This window comes from Mirounga angustirostris, unplaced genomic scaffold (genome assembly GCF_029215605.1).
Source record: "Mirounga angustirostris isolate CCGP_5_RB_7025 unplaced genomic scaffold, mMirAng1.0.hap1 SCAF_12, whole genome shotgun sequence".
Lineage (NCBI taxonomy): Eukaryota > Metazoa > Chordata > Mammalia > Carnivora > Phocidae > Mirounga > Mirounga angustirostris.
In genome coordinates this window covers 1,598,869-1,618,699 of record NW_026991720.1, presented here as the reverse complement: position 1 = coordinate 1,618,699, position 19,831 = coordinate 1,598,869, and the positions used below count along the sequence as shown (strand labels likewise).

General features: G+C 47.7%; 1 protein-coding gene across 3 annotated transcripts in view; it reads left to right on the top strand.

The window, feature by feature from the left end:
• Nucleotides 1-19,831, top strand: part of UBE3C (ubiquitin protein ligase E3C) — a 123,076-nt gene that overhangs the window by 76,144 nt on the left and 27,101 nt on the right. The window lies entirely within an intron of this gene.

Genomic DNA, 19,831 nt, shown 5'->3' with positions numbered 1-19,831 from the left:
TTCTTTTTAATTAATTACTAACATTTTTAAATGGGGGAATATTTATGTGCAAGGTCGTATTTCTGGGTTACTTCGTTTTATTTTGTTTGCGTCTTTATACTTGAATTCCACGTCAGCAGTTGCCAATCCTAGCAGGATGCAGCTGGTAAATATCCCAATAACATCAGTAAGTGAGACTTAGGTCTAAACTGTTCTAGGGCGCCTGGGTGGCTCAGTTGGTTAAGCGACTGTCTTCTGCTCAGGTCATGATCCTGGAGTCCCGAGATCAAGTCTCGCATCGGGCTCCCTGCTCAGCGGGGAGTCTGCTTCTCCCTCTCCCTCTGCCTCTCGTGCTCTCTGTCTCTCATTCTCTCTCTCTCAAATAAATAAATAAAATCTTTAAAAAATAAAAAAATAAACTGTTCTGAATGAGGTGGGAAATCATCTAGGTCATTTCCCTGGGAAATGAAAAGTTGATTCTTGATTTTTCTTTGAATGATTCACTCCACTCATCATAACTCTGGGGTAGAGAAAACCTGATGCATGTGGGGCAGTGTGCCAGGATCCCCAAGTATTCAGACTCTTGTTAACCAATAGTCACTCTAGTGACAGTGACCCGGGTTTACCCCAGACTCACCTTCTGAATCAGAAGCCTGATACAACAGCCTGAGAGCTGAGGGGAGAGCTGGAGGGAGCGCAGGGCTCAGGGCCGGTGGTTTCCTGCTGGCCTGCCTCATCTGAAGGATGCACACCTTTCTGTCCTCCCCACCAGCGATGCTGGCTCCTCACGGGGGCTTCCGCCAGCCACCAGCTCCAGTTCAGAAGGTATCTTCCTTGTTTTCATTACTGGGGGTCTACCTCGCAGCATAGAATAAAGATGGAACATACCTGGATCTGTAAAGGGTCACAGCATATCCAGTAATAAGGTTATTATTAAATAAGGACGCCTGGGTGGCTCAGTCGATTGAGTGTCTGCCCTCGGCTCGGGTCGTGATCTCAGCATCCTGGGATCGAGCCCCATGTTGGGTTCTCCACTCAGCAGGGAGTCTGCTTCTCTCTCTCTCTCAAATAAATAAATAAAATCTTCTAAAAAGAATCGTTGATGTATTGTTATAGGAGTTAAATGTTTTCCATGGTATTTGGAGGAAGTTCATTAGGGTTTTTGGATAGTCTGGGAATGCATTTTGGTTTCCCCTATTTTTTTTTTTTTTTTTTAAGATTTTATTTATTTACTTGAGAGAGAGAATGATAGAGAGCATGAGAGGGGGAAGGGTCAGAGGGAGAAGCAGACCCCCCGCCGAGCAGGGAGCCCGATGCAGGACTCGATCCCGGGACTCCAGGATCATGACCTGAGCCGAAGGCAGTCGCTTAACCAACTGAGCCACCCAGGCGCCCTGGTTTCCCCTATTTAAGAGTGGGTTAGGAATGCCTGATACTCAATATTTACTGTCCAAAGCATTTTGAGGGACAGATTGGATTATAACACAAGAATCATAGCTGGTGCAGCTTCTGCAGGTCAAAGGTATGACTGAAGGTGACACTCTGGAACTGAGGGCAGCGAGCTACAGCCTCTGGCCTCCTATTCTTTGTAGTTAAAAACAAAAAAAAGTTAGAATTCCAGCAGGTATCATCATTTACATTGTCTGGTTGCTTTCCCTACAGCGACAGTTGAACAAAGCCCAAATAAAGGCTATGCTCTGGGGCCCTTTCCAGGACAGTTTGCTGACTCTGCTGTAGGGTTAAGCCAACAGACAAATCGTAAAGAACCTTTGTGTCGCATGGTCTCCATCCTATGGGTCATGGAAAATCATTGGTTTGAGCAAGGGCTGAGACTTCCTACATTTGTAAGGAGACAACATGGGGCGAATGGATTTTAGAGGGTGAGACTCAAGAATTAAAGAGTTTAAGGGTCTGGGACACTGGCCTGTGAGGTCAGCAGGGACTAAGAGTGACCACGGGATGTGTCCGCAAGTCTTTATTTCTCTGGCGCGTTTTCTTAGAACTGCTTTATTGAGAGATGGTTCACATACCTGCAGTTTGCCCACTTGATGTGCGTGCGATTCAGGGCGCCTGACTGGCTCAGTCGGTGGAGCGTGCAACCCTTGATCTTGGGGTCATGAGTTTGAGATCACTTGAGTGAATGAACGAATGAATGAATGAATGTTTCTCAAGTGTACGGTTCAATAGTTCCAGTGTAGTCAGAGTTGTGCAGCCGTCACCACCAACACATTTGGAACATTCATCTCCTGCGTCTGTTAACAGCTCTCCTTTCCCCTCCCCAGGCCCTAGGCAAGCGCTAACTTACCTTTAGTCTCCATAGAGTGTCCTGTTCTGGACGTTTCGTATAATCGCACCAGACCTACGTGGCCTTTAGTGACTGGCTTCCTTCACCTGGAGTCATGTGTCCAAGGATCACCAGAGGTATGGTCTGTGTCAGCACTTCGCTCTGGTATTGCCAAATCATGTTCCTTCTGTGACAACCACATTCATTGTCCATTCATCAGCTGATGGGTGTGGGGTTGTCCCCGGTGATGTTTTTAGTGGAGTGGTTTGATAAAAATGAGTTTGCTGGGGCTGAAGAAGAGCAAAGGCATAAGAGCAGAAAAGAGTGTCGGTGACCTTTTCAGAAGGCTTCACTCTGAAGGGAAGGAGAGAAGATCCCCAAAGAAAGAACATGTTCCAGAAAAGAATGGGTGGGTTGGTTTTCAAAGATAGGGTAGCTTTGTGCAGGTAAGATGTCGATGAAGAGCCAGGTGAGAGGGATGGCTTAGCAAGCTGGGAAGACACAGCCAGGGACTGGCGAGCCGCCATGCTCCACGAGAACTGTCTGCGTGGCCTGGCGTCTAGCTGGCACGGGGCTGGTTCAGGGAATCACATGCACGATGCAGGTCTCGATCGGTTTGGTGGCTGGTGACTGCAGTGTGGAGCAGCTCTGAAGCCCAGATGGAGGCATTGGCTTCAGGTGTCCTGAGCAAGGAAGGTGGGCCAGGGGTGGTCTCTGTGTGGACTGGGTGAGTAAGGAAGGTCAGAAGGGGAGCTCTTGCTGGCGTGGGTGCCTGGCTGATGGAAGGAGGAAAGCCAGCCTGAGGAGTCGGCCCTCGGCGCTTTGGCATCCAGACAGACTGAGGGAGTGGCCATGGGGGAGGAAGATCAAAGAAGACGGGGTGTTAGAAGGGAAGGAAGTGTATCAAGGTCAAGCGGTGAACAGTGACCCCCTGCTACGAGGTTGGGAGGGTGGGGACCGTGAGCGACACCGTGGTGCCCACCACAGTGACGTCAAGCCAAGGGGTAAATGGAATGCGTGCTATTCACGGACTCAGTATGTAGGAATTGCAATTAATGAGTATCATCCTTAAGTAAGTAATTAAGGAGTTAATGTTGCTATCGTCATTGTTTTCTGTGAGAATTAATCAGAACTATCATCATTTTCAGCTGTATAGTAAAATTTCTTATAGCTCAGATTTGTAGCTCTCTGTTCTCTACCTCTGAAACAGACCTGCCATTGTTCACCTTGGAGTTGCCCATTTGAGAAGCAACGTACAAATCAGTGTCTGCAAAGCAGATCATGCTCTGACTTTTAAAAAAATAAATGAATAGATTGATAGATAACAGCTTTTTTGAAATATAATTCACATTCCATAAAATTCAGCCTTTTAAGTGTACCGTTTGGTGGTTTTTAACATGTTCACGGAGGTGTGCAGCCATCACTGCTTTTACTTTCAGGACGGTTGCGTCACCCTGGACAGGAGAACTCTTTGCACATTAGCAGCTGTTCCCCTCCAGCCCACCCCTGCCAGCCCTAGGCCGCCACTCATCTACCGTCTCTGTGGATTTGTCTGTTCCGGACATTTCATAGAAACAATTCATAGCCTTTTGTGACTGGTTTCTTTGACTTAACAGAATGTTTTCAGGGTTCCTCAACATCGTAGCATGTGTCGGAACTTCTTTATAGCTGAGTGATATTCCATTGTGTGGATATAAGACATTTTGTTTATGCATTCATCCATCAGTGGACATTTGGGTATTCCCACCCTTTGGCTATTATGAATAATGCTGCTATGAACATTTGTGTACTGACCTTCCCTGACTTAGGATGGGGTTACATCCCGATAAAAACCCATTATAAATTGAAAATATGAGATGTTGAAAATGCAGGGCGCCTGGGTGGCTCAGTTGGTTAAGCGACTGCCTTCGGCTCAGGTCATGATCCTGGAGTCCTGGGATTGAGTCCCACATTGGGCTCCCTGCTCGGCAGGGAGTCTGCTTCTCCCTCTGACCCTCCCCCTCTCATGCTCTCTCTCTCTCTCTCTCCTCATTCTCTCTCTCAAATAAATAAATAAAATCTTTAAAAAAAAAATGCATTTCACACACCTAACCTACCGAACGTCACAGCGTAGCCCAGCCCACTTTAAGTGTGCTCAGAGCGCTCACATTAGCCCACAGTTGGGCAAAGTCATGTAACACGAAGCCTGTTTGACAGTAAAGTGTCGAATATCTCCTGGAACACACGGCACGCTGTCCTGAAAGTGACGGACGGGACGGCTGTGTGGGTGCAGATGGCTGTCGGTGTATCGGCCGTGGCCCCTCGTGATCGCGTGGCAGCTGGGAGCTGCGGCCCCCGCCCGGCATCACGGGGGGAGGATCGGACCGCGTATCGCTGGCCCGGGAAGAGATCCACATTCAGAACTCGGAGCACGGTTTCTGCTGAGTGTGGATCGCTTTCGCCCCATTGTGAGGTTGAAAAATCCTGAGTTGGGGTCCATCTGCACAAGGTTTTGTGTGGACATATGTGTGCATTTCTCTTACCCGAGAGAAATCTGTACCGAGGATTGGAAGTGTGGACTCGTGATTCTGCTGTCAAAGTGTTTACAACCTTTTACAGTCCCACCAGCAATGTTTGAGGGTTCCGGTTTCGCCACACCTTGCCAACACTTAAGATTGTCTGTTTAATCTCTTTTTTTTTTTTTTTAAAGATTTTATTTATTTATTTGACAGAGAGAGACACAGCGAGAGAGGGAACACAAGCAGGGGGAGTGGGAGAGGGAGAAGCAGGCTTCCCGCAGAGCGGAGAGCCCGACGTGGGGCTCGATCCCAGGACCCCGGGATCATGACCTGAGCCGAAGGCAGACGCTTAACGACTGAGCCACCCAGGTGCCCCAAGATTATCTGTTTAATCTCTTTATTTTACTTACTTTCTTTATTTTAGTCTTTTTTCTTAGAACCATCCTGGTGGGTGTGAAATAGTATCTCATTATAATGAGCGTTTGATTTCCCTGATGACTAGCGATGTTGGGCATTTTTTGTGCGCTTCATGTTTTCTGTGCAGAAAGGTCCCTTCAAGGGGCACCTGGGTGGCTCAGTCGTTGAGCATCTGCCTTCGGCTCAGGTCATGATCCCAGGGTCCTGGGATCCAGCCCTGCATCGGGCTCCCTGCTCTGCGGGGACCCTGCTTCAGGGAGCCTGCTTCTCCCTCTCCCACTCCCCCTGCTTGTGTTCCCTCTCTCACTGTGTCTCTCTCTGTCAAATAAAGTCTTCAAAAAAAAAAAAAAAGAAAAGAAAGGTCCCTTCAAGTCCATCATCCGTTTCCTAAATTGAGTTGTTTTATATTAAGTCCTTTATATATTCTAGTTTCAAATCCCTTATCACCCTCCTCATGATTTGCAAGTATTTTCTCCCATTCTTTGGGTTGTCTTTCGCTTTCTTGATAGTGGCCTTTGAAGCTCCAGAGTTTTTAATTTTAATGAAGTCTTAATGCATTTATTTTTTTTTTGTTGCCTGAGCTTTTGCAGTCTTATCTAAGAAACCATGGTCACACGACGGTTTTAATCCAGGGTCACAGAGATTTACACCCGTATGTGTTCTTCTAAGAGTCTCATGGTTTTAGTTCTCATATTTAGGTCTTTAATCCATTTTGACCTAATGTGTTTTTTTTTTTAATTTTTTTGTTTTTTAAAGATTTTATTTATTTGAGAGAGAGAATGAGAGACAGAGAGAGCACACGAGAGGGGGGAGTGTCAGAGGGAGAAGCAGACTCCCGCCGAGCAGGGAGCCCGATGTGGGACTCAATCCTGGGACTCCAGGAACACGACCTGAGCTGAAGGTAGTCGCTTAACCAACTGAGCCACCCAGGCGCCCCTTGACCTAATGTTTTTATGGTATGATTAAGGATTTTATTTTATTTTTAAGTTTTCAGGGGCCAGATAAGCTCCTTTCTTTCCAGTTACACATCATTTTGAGTTAATATTTGTAGATGGTGTGAGTTAGGGGCCCCACTTGATTCCTTGGCATGTGGGTATCCAGTTGTCCCAGCACCATTTGTTAAGAAGACTGACCTGGTTCCCTTATCAAGAATCAGTTGACCGTGAATGTAAGGGTTTATTTCTACTCTCAGTTTTGTTTCATTGACCTCTCTGTCTAGCCATGTGCCAGTGTGGCGTTGTTTTGATTACCTGTGTAGTCAGTATTGTGTGTGTATTTGTTAATGACAAATGGTAATGGAGCCCCAGGCCTAACAGTGCAGAGGGGTGGTGGAAGGGAACCGGTAGGTCCTCAGTATAAAAATCATACCCCTTTATTTGTATCTCTGAGATGCACGGATGGAGGCCCATTATCATTCATTTGTTCTGATTCCAAATGTTGCTACTTTAATAATAAAGACTCTAAGTGTTGCTCAAGTTTAGAAATGGGCTCTAACTTAACCTCATCATTGTGTACGTATGTTTCTTTAGGCTCTCCTTGTCATTTCAGAGACAAATTTCAGACATTGGCCTGGTGTTAAATTCCTTAACATAACTGTCAAACAGATCATTTTCTACTTTAATTCATTTAAAGACATAACCTGTCTCTCCCACCTGAAGCCGCGTGCTGGCTTTGGTGTCCGTTCTCCATGAGATACCGTCTCTCCCTGGCAGTGGTCCCTGTAACTCAGCTTCAGCTCCTCCCGGACGAGAATATGTTTCATAACCCATTTCATGAAAATCTTTGAAATGATGCACTAGTTCTTTCTATTAAGGTGAGCCCAAGAATCTCCTAAATTAATAGTAATAAAATTAAATTTTAAAATAATAATGGTGAGCCTCTATTTTGCTAGACTAAACTGAGATACCCCCTTAAATCTTTTAAGTACTTATTTTTTATTTATTTAAGTAGTCTCTACCCCCAGCTTGGGGCTTGAACTCATGACCCCAAGGTGAAGAGTGGCACACTCCACTGACTGAGCCGGCCGGGTACCCCTGAAGAAACCCCTAAATTCAGTGGTTCTCACACAGTGTGGTTAGAGACAACAGAGGAAGTGGTTTTGTTTGCATGAGTTAAATCTTACTAAAATTTGGCATTATTTTTTCTTCCTGAATGTATAAATTGTCCAATCTTGATTAATATAGAGACAAGATAATTAGACGGTCCTGGTCCACTGAAGTTTTCTGGCCAGTAGTTTTGTAAGTTTGGTGAGGATAAACTCATTTTCCCCTCTGTTTAAGGATATGCTCCCAGCTGCAGACACCGTGAGGAGGCGGTTCCATCGTGGCGTCCTAGAGGCTCAGAGCAGATAATAGATCGCTCCTACTCCTCTACTTCAGAATACGTATCTCTGTACCAGATTCCAGGGAGGAGAATTTGGGATCTACACCTTTCTCCCAAAAATGAAGTTTATTAAATTGTTTCTCAGTAAAGCTCTTTAAAGTAGTGAAGGTTAGACAGAACCAGTAACAAAACTCTAGTTATAGGAGGATGGTAGATAATTTAGTTCCATGTATTGAAGATTTTACTTATATAATTTTCTGCATTTTCTGGAAATTCCTAAGGGAATACTAGTTTCTAAAACATCTGATTATTATCTGGTTGCAAATGGTTAAACTTTGTACCAACATGTTAAAAATTGTCCAGAGCTTAGTGAGCGTGACAGTATGGCCCTAATAGTGATATCTGCACGTTAAATCCTTAGGGGAAGAAAATTGTGTATTGATTGATTATGATATTTATTGGGTCATAATGTATTTAAATTTTCTTTAATGCATATGTTAGTGATTGTTTACTGTGATGAAGTGCAAAGAGGTCTTCAAGAGCAATCCTACATAAAAGAATTACCTCATGTCACTGGTCACTTCTCAATTAGAAGTTCCATTAGCAGATGATTCCTGCTGCTGGTGTGGGTCGTGATTGCATTTTATTGCCTGTAAATCAGGCTTGAGACAGGGAATAAATAAACAGCTCAAGGATGTGGTAATGTCAACTTGAACTTTTTTTTTTTTTACAGATAGAAGCACCTAGGTCCATTTAAGCCAATTAAGTTCAGAAATTTATTGAAGGAAATCTTTTATCATATTTGAATTCTATTTGAAAATGGCTTTTTCCCCCTTGCTTCAGAATATTGATTTAATTGGAACAGGATGCCTATAAATAGATTATTTGATAATATCTTGGTCATGTATTTCCAATTTTTAATTAGCAGACCCTGAAACTTCCATGTGGCTTATAATTTTGTATTTTAGTAGAATACAGGTACACTTAATGTAGCAGAGAGTGTAATAGTTAACAGTTTATCCTGAGATTTTTTTTAAAAAAGATTTTATTTATTTATTTGAGAGAGAGAAACAGCATGAGAGGGGAGAGGGTCAGAGGGAGAAGCAGGCTCCCCGCTGAGCCAGGAGCCCGATGTGGGGCTCGATCTCGGGACTCCGGGATCATGACCTGAGCCGAAGGCAGTCGCTTAACCAACTGTGCCACCCAGGCGCCCTACCCTGAGATTTTTGAGACTTGGGAAAATTTATTCTTTTATATCATTAGAGTCCTTTTGTAAAATGCTCACTGAATTTGCTGAGCCTTTGAAAGTGTAGATTGAAGTGAGTACTAGTGATTTAAGTTACCTTGGTCTGTAAATGGCAAAGCTGCTCTTTTATAATATCTTGTTTTGAACTCTCAAACTCATTAAGGGTCAGTGTAATTGAGCTTCTTCATCTGATTATCATTGGACTAAGTGCTCTTGTCTCTAAAGTTAATATATCTTTTCCCCTAGATTTTTTAAACATAATATTCAGCAAATAGTTGATCATTCTGTGCTTAGCACAAGCCTTCCAATCAATGTTAAGACTTTTTTACTTTGATGTCAGCAAATTTCACAAGCAAGCTTTCTCTGAATCTCCCAATTATCCACAGTGGATGGTTCATTATGAGTTTGCTCTTGTTGACCTTCAACTTTTTTTGGAAGCAGAAAAATCAAAGACCATAATAACTTACAAGTGGTTACTTTATTGGACTCTTGCCCCTTCTGAGGATCCCACTGGCCTTCACAGCTCCCTGATACTCACAGTTTACAGTCTTTCCCTTTAACAACCAAGTGCTCACCCTTCTGCAGATTACTTCTCCCATCAGTCATAAGTTCATTTTATTTCTTCAAAATTATATGTGAAATAAAAGTAAGTTAGATTGTATGGTAAAAATAACAAGTATGTTCCGGAATTCAGTTGATTCCACTCCTAAAAGTATCATTGTAGTTTTAGCCCCTTTGAGATATTTACCAAAATTCTTTCTGCTCCTGAATAAAGTAGAGCTTGCTTACTATTGAGATATCCCTTGTCATAAATTTTAAGCACTCCCAAACACTAGGTAAACACAGATCAATATCCTTATATTGAGGCCATTTTCCTGGGAAGTAGTGTTGGAGAGAAGACCCAAGGGGATATTGGGATATGAGGGAGAGAGAGACAGCAGGGCTATGCAGATTTTGTTCTGAGAACCAGAGGATAGAGGTATCGTCGACCACGGTGGGGAGACTTGGGAAGGGATGATGAGATGTTTGTTTTTCCTTAGGTCCTGAGATGTCTGCTAAGTATGCAGTTGAATCTTTGGGCCTTGAGTTGAGGGGCGAGGTCTGAGCTGAGCCATCAGGTGGTACTTGAGGTGGTGAGACTGGGCGGTGTCACCGAGGGAGTGAGTGTAGCTAGAGAAAAGATAGCACTGAAGAACTGAGTCCTGGGCCAGGTTGAGAGTTCAGAGACTGCAGGAGAATGTAGCCACCGAAGGTGAGGAGAAGCCGCTGGAGACGCAGGGAGCACACTAGGCAAGTGTGGTATTTCCGAGGCCAAATCAAGACAGTGTTTCAAGGGAGAGAGAATGATGAATAGTGCCAGATGCTATTCATATGTCAGGACAATAAAGGCTGAGAAGTGAGCATTCACAGTGTGTTCAAGAAGCTTGCATGGAGGGTGGAGGCCAGAGCCTCAGCACATGGAAGCAGTGTCTTCCAGAAATACCTTATTATGTACCAAATCCTGTTCCTCTGTGGCTGCATCCCAGCAGAAATACGTACGTAGATCTGCCAAAATACGTGTATAAGAATGGCTACAGTAACGCTACATTATATAACCCCAAACTGAACTGCCCAGATGCCTTTCAGAGGTATGGCTGGTAATAAATTGTGGGATATTTACGTGAACCACCGAATGACCAAACCACAACTATTCACAACAATGTGGAAGAACGGCACAGACCTCATGTGAGTAAAAGAAGTACATTCTGTAGGACTCCATTTATATAAGCTCAGAAACAGGCAAAACTAGTTTGTGTTGTTGGGCATCAGATCCTTTCTCCTTGTGGGGGGGGGTGGGGGGCTGGTAACTTTTTCTTCCCGGGACTGAGTGCTTTGACGGAGTGGGTCCACACTCAGGACTGGGGCACTCCGCTGCAGCCGACTTCTTCATGGTTACAGGAGGAAAGGGTTGGCGGGTGGGACAGCTCTTGAGTGTTTCTGTAAAGAAAATCTCAGCAGTAGCTGAAGTGTGTGGGCCTGATGGAGCTGACCTGTTGTTTTCAAGAAGAGAGCAGGCATGCATGTTTGCTGCCGACGTGGCTGTGCAGACAGGGACACTTGCTGGAGGAGCGTCCTAGAGAAGGTGGCCGGCAGGCTCTGGCGCTCAGTCCAGGACGCGCGTGGGCAGTTTGTGCGGGAAGCGGAGGCCGAGTGTGGGGCACGGTTGTGGGACATGGGAGCCCATGAGCTATCTGAGTGCGTCCGCTGTCCTGAGGCAGTAGGCAGCCTTTGGCCGGGTGAAGGTGGGGAGCAACAGTGAGAAGAGGAGGAGGCGCAGGGGTCTCAGAGGGTGGCTCCCAGAGCAGTGGTAAGGGGTGCTGCATGGGGCTTGTCAGTCAAGCCTTTTCATGGACTCTGCCTCCGGCCTGCTGGGCCCCGAACTGTGGGGTGGGTCCCTGCTGAGTGTGAGGATTGCCGGGCCAGGGAAACCCGGCAGGACAGCCAGCCGGCCTCAGGCTCCCTTGAGGCTAGCAGCATCATTGCAGGGGAGCGGGAGGCGGGGGGTCCAGGCACAGACGCAGGTGGCGGCATGTTGAACCTGGGCGGGTATTACAAAGGGCGAGCTGGGTACAGGGGAATCGAGGGCACAAGAGGTGAGCACAGCCATGAACTTCTAAATCTGGGCTGTGGAGAGGAGGCTCTTCATGAGGATCAGAGGGCAGGGCAACAAGAAGGTGACAAGACGAGGTATGGCGTCATCGGCCATGAGGGCCGCATGGACTGGGCAGGAAGGAGCCAGAGTGCGGGGTGATTGAAATCAGATCAGGGAGGGGCACTTGGTTACCTGCAGCAGTGGTTCCAGGACAGGCCTGAAGACTGGGTGCCTGGGCGGGGCAGAGGCCAGAAGGGCACACGAGAGTGGACGGCAGATGGCCACGGGGTCAGGGTCAAGGGCAGGCAGCTGGCAGCCGTGGGAGGGACTGCAGTGGCTACTCTGGCCCAGCAGCAGGCGAGTCACAGCCAGGGACGGGGGGGGGGGGGGGGGGGCAGGTGTGGTGTGAAGTGGCAGTGAGAAACGGGGAGGGGTCCCTACCTCACTTGTCCCACTGGTGCAGGAGTGCGACCGAGCAGACAACTACCAAAGGAGAAAGGTGCTGAGGGATACAAAGAGCACAGCACTCGGGGGGTGCCTGGGTGGCCAGTCAGTGAAGCATCCAACTCTGGATTTCGGCTCAGGTTATGATCTCAGGGTGGTGGGATCAGCCTGTGTCGGCCTCCCACTAGGCAGAGTCCACTTTTCTCCCTCTGCCCCTCCCCATGCTCTGTCTCTCTCTCTCAAATAAACCTTTAAAAAAAAAAAAAAGGCAGCATAGCACAGCCCATCCTGCAAACAGTGCTAAACGTTGCAGTATTGTCAGGAATAATACGGTTTCTTAGAGATGAAACCAAGAACACAAAAAGAAAAAAACAGGTTGGATTTCATCAAAAACTTTTTTGCTTCAAAGAACACCATCAAGAAACTGAAAGGACAACCCACTAAAAGGAGAACGTATTTGTAAATCATATCGGATAAGAGACTTGTACTAGGATATAGACAGGACTCTGTAATAAAAAGACAAACTAATTTTAAAATGGGCAAAGGATCTGAATAGATACTTCTCCAAAGAAGATAAATAAATGAGCAATAAGCACATGAAAAGATGCTCACCATCATTAGTCATCAGGAAAATGCACATCAAAACCACAGTGCAAGACCACTCCACGCTCAGGAGGACGGAAAGAGTCCCAAAGACCGATAATACCCAGTGCTGGCAAGGAAGTGGAGAAATTGGGCTGCCCCCGCGTGGGGGTAAAGAGTGAATGTGAGACAGTGCGGCCCTTGGGAAAACGGGCTGGACGGTCCACGGTTACACAGTTACCTTGTGACTCAACCAGCCTATGTTCGGCAAGAAGTGTTCACTGTAGCGTTCTCTACAACAGCGTAAAGGGAGCGATGAGTCAAATGTCTGTCAGCTGACGAAGAACAGAATTGGTCTATCCATACTACAGGAGTTGATTTGGCCACGGAAAGGAACGAAGGCCTGACAGCCGCTATGACCGCCGAACAGAACAGGCCCCGTGAAGAAAGCGAATCACAGAAGGTCACCGTTACAGGATTCCGTCTCTCTGAAATGTCCAGAGAGGGAAATCTGAAGTGAGAAAGTAGATTAACGATCGTCCCAGGCTGGGAGGGTGGGAGAAATGAGGACCACGAAGGGGTAAAGGGTTTCTTTGGGGGGGGATGAAAATGTTCAAAAATGCATTGTGCTGATGGTTGCATAACTCAGTCACAGTAAGAGCCATTGAATTGTTCGCTTCAAATGGGGTGAATTGTCAGGTATGTGAATCATATCTTAGTAAAGCTGTTACCAAAAAACAGTGTGATGCAGTGATTTTGCAAGAGCCACAGGGGTCAAAGGAGTCAGCGGAAGGAGAGCTCAATCTGGGGTGGAGTTTTCGGGTGTGGTCGTTTTAGCCGGAAGGAGCTGTAGGGGCCCTGTGTCTCCTCACCTTGTGGAGAAGGTTCTCAGCACCTGGCCATGACCAAGTTATTTACCCTGGAGGGACGTCCGTAACCTCAAATTTCAAGGGCGGTAGTGTGGCAGATGTCCGTGTATATTTTATTATCCTGTGCGGTAGAAGAATCTTCAAACCTGAGAAACGTTTCCTTTTAGTTAGTGAAATGGTTCTGCCGTGTGGGGTCCCTTAACCGGGACTCGGCGTTCTTCTAAACTCCTGATAAATCTTCCAGAAGCAGGACGGAACACCTGTCCTGAAACTCCCAGGTAGCTACTTCTTGTGGTGTGTCGCTTTGGCGAGCCCTTTTGGTTCTTGATCTTCCAGAAGTGCCTCTGTGGGCGGGGCGGGCGGGGCGGGCGGAGCAGGGGAGCCGCGTCCCGCGTGGAGCGGGAGCCTGGGAGCGCGCGGTAACGGGGCACACGGCCGTGGAGCCTCAGTGCTCGGCTCGTCAGACTCACTCCGCGCCACAGCTTCACTTCTGCACGCGCGACGAGGAGAACAGGACCGAGAGGTGAATTCGTCTCCCACCCACCCAGCCTCCCCCACGGGTTTTCTGAAGAACTGTTTCTTTGTTGTTTTATTTTTTTTTAAAGATTGATTTTATTTATTCGACAGAGAGAACGCGAGAGAGGGAACACAAGCAGGGGGAGTGGGAGAGGGAGAAGCAGGCTTCCCGCGGAGCAGGGAGCCCGATGTGGGGCTCGATTCCAGGACCCCAGGATCATGACCTGAGCGGAAGGCAGACGCTCAACGACTGAGCCACCCAGGTGCCCTAGAAGAACTGTTTCTTTAAACTAGAGCTGTCAAAGCATTAAGTGCAGATCATCAGTTGCAGCGAACAAGAAAAGATCTGTCCTCGTGGAAGCCTTTGCTTCGGGCCCTGGCAGGTGGTGAAGCCAGCAGCGCCCCGCTCGGCCTCCCGCGCCCCTGGTGTGAGCGGAGAGCGCGCCCCTGCCCGGCCTCCGGAGCCGCTGGTGTGAGCAGAGAGCGCGCCCCTGCCCGGCCTCCGGAGCCACTGGTGTGAGCGGAGAGCGCTTGGGGACAGGAGTGCGGCTCAGGCGCTCTGCTCGCTGCCCCTTGGAGCCTCTGTGGGGAGGACGAAGGCAGTGCCAGCCCCCTGCTGTGGAGCTTCAGGGTTTCGGTGATGCCTTTTCTCGAAACACCAGAACCTCTGGACCCTGCTCAGTTGTGCTTGCTGGACATTGGCTGAGTCATGAATGGACAGAGTCACTACTTATTTTGGGGGTTTGTTTTTTGTTTTGGGGTTTTTAAAGATTTTATTTGTTTGTTTGTTTGACGGAGACGGGGGAGAGCCCACAAGCCCAGGGAGTGGGGCAGGGACAGAGGAGCCCGATGCCGGGCTCGATCCCAGGACCCCGGGATCACGACCTGAGCCGAAGGCAGGCGCTCAACGACTGAGCCACCCAGGCGCCCCGAGCCACTCTGAAGCAGCACTGTAGGGTGCCCAAGAGTGTGAGGGAGTGTGGAGCTCGAGGGGCTGCCTCGCCGAGGTGGGTGGTGACCGCACACGGGAGATACATGGGAACGCGGGGCATTGCCTCCTGACACCTTGACATTCAGTGTCGCCGCCGCCGTGTTGACCAAAGCAGCGAGCCGTGTGGAAAGACCTCTGGGGGAGGACTGTGAAGACCCAGGGGTTTGAAATGAATCGTGACACACGTGTAGTTTGGCATAACCTAAAGTGTCTCAGAAGAAATGGGTTTTTGTGAACAAATTCACGGTTGTAGAATCCCAGTGTGGAAAGTAGTCCCTAGCACGTAGTTGGCACTTAGTAAATGTCTCTTGAATGATTGGATGCCATATGTTGTGCATAGACCTGGGCGTTAAGGATGAGGGGTGTTTTCTGCCCTGTGGGAGCTTGTGGTCCTGAAAATCCACTGTAGTCCCAGTCGGACACCGTGTTTTCCACTCGTGGGTGTGCATGTTGAAGCACAACTGTTGGATAGCATATCACTATCAGCGCACATCCTTATGCTACATTTCTTTCTTTCTTTTTTAAACTGCAGGGTTAGTGTGATCTGAAATAATTAAAATTATTATCTTTTTGCTCAATTAGGGCGGCTTTAACATAAGACAGCTCTGATATAGTTTTTAGATTAAGTTATAAATGTTCACTTTAGAACTACCTGAAGATTGATAGAGATGCATTTGAAAAGCATTATTTTTTTATTGATTCTTAATGTAGTAAATTACTGAAGTTATTTGGCAGCAAACAGAAATGGCCTCTCATGTGGTTCACATTTATTCTCCCGATAGTGCCACAATTTGCATTAATTGCATTGCGACTGCACTCACTTATATTAAAAGGCTTCTACTATAATTAATCCTTTTTATTTCAAATCATTTTGGCACAATTTCTAGCTATAAACACTCATAAAAGACAGACAGTTGAAAAATACGTTACAGGTTTTTTCCATATACCTATTGCAATTTTTTTCGTGACAAGTCGTTATTGATGTGCTTCTGGAACAAGTGTGGTGCAACCGGCTGAGAATTAAGGCCAGTGTGAAAAATGCTAAGTGGATTATTTTGCATAAAAAATAGGCAGTTTTGAAATTGTATAATTAACCTGTGTTTAGAAAATACGTTGATTTATGCTTACATTTGTATCTCAGTTGCATACATTTATGGAAATTTAATTTATAATCCATTTAGCTGATGCAATCATAGTTTTTAGTGCTATCATTTATTAGTGCTTGTATATTAAATGCTCTAAAGGTTTAAACCTGCCTTATGTAAAAAATTATACCTAGGCATTTACATTTTATGAGTCACAGTGGGATTTCTGTTTAAAATTCAGGTAGCTCTGATCTATTTAACGAATTTCACTGGTTTATTGTTACTAATGCAGAAGTGGCAAACGATGACCTTGTATATTGAACACCCCATGATTTACACTTCCAGTTTACTTTAAAGTCCACTACAAATGACACTGTTCTTCAGCACCTGGAATCAGTCATGGCGTCTGGCGCAGAACGTTCTCCTTGGCTGTGAAGCCATCGTTCATTTAGAAGTAATGGGATTTTTAAGTGCTCCAGGTTAATAGCATTAGCCATTCTTAACTTTAAGCAAACTGTGGTTTTTCAAAACAACTCTTTCTTTGCGTTATCAGTAGATGAGTTAAGTGCTGGTCGCCATCTTACTGCTCATTCTCTCATTCAGAAGTCTTTTTTTGCCACGTTTTCAGAATTAATTGGGTAATCGTTAGTCTTCAAATCAGAAATAAAAGCACGGGGACATAACACTTCAGTTTCCCTGGCAGAGAACATCTGGAGTCTTAGCTGGAAGGGGGATATTATGAAATACGTAGTAAACAGATGGCGAACCTGAAGTCCTCAGACGTGTTAACCTTGGGAAGAAGTGTTAATTCATACTGTCTGTCAGCGGCGTCCGGAGGCAAGAAGCCAGTGCACTGGATGCTACTTTCAGGACGATGTTTGATAGCTATTCTCTGGTTCCTTCCAGTCCTGTGAGTGGGACAGACTTTGAAGTGTGGGTCTCACTCAGGGTGAACCTGAGCATTCTCGGTGGCGTAGGAGGGACAGGGGAAGCACTCATTCGAGGGTACGTTTTTTGGTGTGTTTAACGATCATTGGTTTACAGACTAGCGCCACCGCTGATTGTTGCCCGTGTGGAAGTGGCCCACATCCGGTGTGACCCAGCTGAGTAAAAACTGGCGGTGCCGGGAGCCGTGGGCAGGGCATGTTCACCCAACGTGAAGGGTGGCGCGGGGGCTGGAGGCTCGGAGGGCCGGAGCCCCTGCTCCCCGGAAGCTGTTCGTCTGCTGTGTTCGCTCGCACTGGTGTGTCTCACCAGAGCCTCGTGTCTCCCGTCTCGCGTGTGTGGACGTGGTCGGGTGAATGGCCTCCTGGAAGAGGGGCTTCTGGAGTCGCGGTCTCACGGCCGAGCGACTACCCCTGGGATTACAGTTTGTTTTATGGCGGTGTTCCGGGAGCAGCATGGTGGCACTTGGATCTTTCAACGGTGACTTAAAGAAAAGCTCTGAATACATCCGTAGCGCAGCTCACTGAGTACTTTCTGAAGCGGGGCTCCCCCGCCATCCCCCCGAAAGAGAAGGGTTTGTGAGAACGTGTGCCTGAGGCTCTGCCTCCAGCTCCCCACCCACCGAGTGGGGGTGGCGACTCCACTCTCCCTGTCATTGTCATGTCTCTGCAGACTACTCTTACTTTAGCAAAAATGGCCTCGGGCGTGGAGACCCAGATTTCCCCTAGACTTCTGTAGAAGAGTGACTCTTGCCTTCCACTTAGGAGATCTTCCGGACAGGCCAGATGCAAGCGAGACAGCTGATGTGTGCTCAGCGCAGTGCCTGGCTCAGAGCTAGCATCAGTACATAGTAGCTTAGGTTCATTGGGACAGTTTGACAGGACTTGTTGGGGCTTCCAAGGCCATCATCTGTTAGAAGAAAATAAGAACGTTTCTGAAAATTTTACAGCCCACTTCTGCTTCCTTGTTGCACTTTCTCTCAATCTAGCTTTCTGGTTGGTGTGTTGTGCAATCACTTCCACGAGGGACCGGAGTGTGGAGGGAACATCTTCAATGTCAGAACTCTCTCAGAGCTGTATAGGAAATGGGAAATGAGACTAAGACCAGCCTGTGCTCTGTGATATGGCTGCCCTTCCAGTCCCCCAACCTGAACAGAAAAATTCTTCATTGTTTGGGACAATTGCTCCTGAAGACAAAAACTCACTGTAACTTTCTGTTCCCCTCTACGTGAAAATCCCAAGCGCTGATTGGAATACAACATGAATACTGTAGATAGTGCGTGTTTAAAATGCACTTTACAGCCTTAGGCCATAGGAGTATTTATCGTGCAGGATGAATTCTGACATCATGCTGGGAAACCTGCATCACTTGGCCCCTCTTTTCTCTGGATGGAGAATCGGGAGATTAATATAGTAATATAGTAATATTCACCAGCGCTTAATTCGTCCAGTACCACCGGTCATCAGGGAAATGCAAATTAAAACCATAGTGAGATACCCCACTGCACCAGCCAGAATAACTAAACTTAAAAAAGACTGAACTGACAACGCTAATGATCAGTGAGGTTCTGGACCAGTTGGAACCTTCCTGTGTTGCTGGTCATGGTGGAAAATGGTTGCGTTTTGGAAGACAGTGTGTCGTTGCCTGATAACAGCTAAGCGCACCTCACGCCCAGTGCTTCCCCTGTCAACGGGTCTGAAGTCTATACTGGGAGAGGTGAGCATGGATCCACAGAAAGGCTCACGCTGACGGTCCAGCAGCTTTGTTTCTCCTAGCCTCAAATGGGAAACAGCTCCACGTCCATCATCAGGCCCAGGGCTGGAGATGATACCAGCCTCGCGGAAAAGAACAGACAGTAACAGGTGAATCTCAAAAGCATCCTGCTGTGAGGAGGCACATGCTGTCTGGTGCCATCGGTGGAGTCCTGGGGTGGCAGCGCGCCCGTGGTGACGGCCACAGAAGGGGCTGAACGTGAGGGAGGCTGTGGCTGAAGGTCATGAGGGAGCTCTCGGGGGAGTTTGGGGAGGGGAGGTGTTCTGTGCCTTCACCCGAGCGGCCACTGCGTGGGTACGGTCAAGTACATTCATCAAGCTGCACTTACAGACTGCGTTTTATCTGGCCCTTTGTAAGTTATCCTTTCACGTACACGAGTGAAGAGACAGTTCCGCACGTGGCCCTCGGACACAAAGTGGACAGGAACCCAGAGTGCAGAGGTCCTCCTGTGGGCGTCAGGGCGTCTGGGTTTGGCGCCAGCGCTGCCCCGCGCTAACTCACCATGTCCACCCGAGTGCCCGTGAGTCCCAAGGCCCAGTCTCTTCAGTTCAGAACAGGGCCTGTGGGCCAGGTCCGGCCTGCCCCTGTTGTGTGGCCAGTGTGCGAAGAGGGCTTTTCCCTTCTGATGGCCGGAAAAGCCTACAGAACAGTATTTCTTGGCATTGAGAATTACGTGCGGTCCAGCCCTGGTACACAGCTGTCCTCACTCGGCCCCGCCCTGTGTTCCTTTTTTGCTACAAAGGCCGAGCAGAGGAGTGGCCACCAAGCCAGTCCAGCCCACTGTTGTGGGCTGAATTGTGACCCCCCCAGAAATGAGGTTCCCTCCTAATCCCTCGTACCTGTGAACCTGACCTTATTTGGAAGGGAATCTTTGTGTATGGGTCATCGCGGGTTAGAGTGGCCCCCCAAATCCAGTGACTGGTCTCTGTAAGAGAAAGGACAGGGAGACCCACACACAGGGAAGACAGCCGCCCAAAGAGGCAGAGTTTGGAGTGACTCAGCCAAAAGCCAGGGGCCACCGGGTGTGGCCGGCAACATCAGAGAGGACAAGGGGGCCTTTCGGGAGAGTGTGCCCTGCTGCCACCCGGAGTTAGACTTGTGGCCTGCAGAACCCTGAGGCGCCAGGTCTCGGTTGTTCTGAGCCCCCAGCGCGTGCGGCTTTGGTACAGCAGCTCTCGGGGGCTCACACGCCTGCACAGCCCTCTACCAAAAACATGTGCCCACCTCTTGCAGCACAAAAGACGGGGC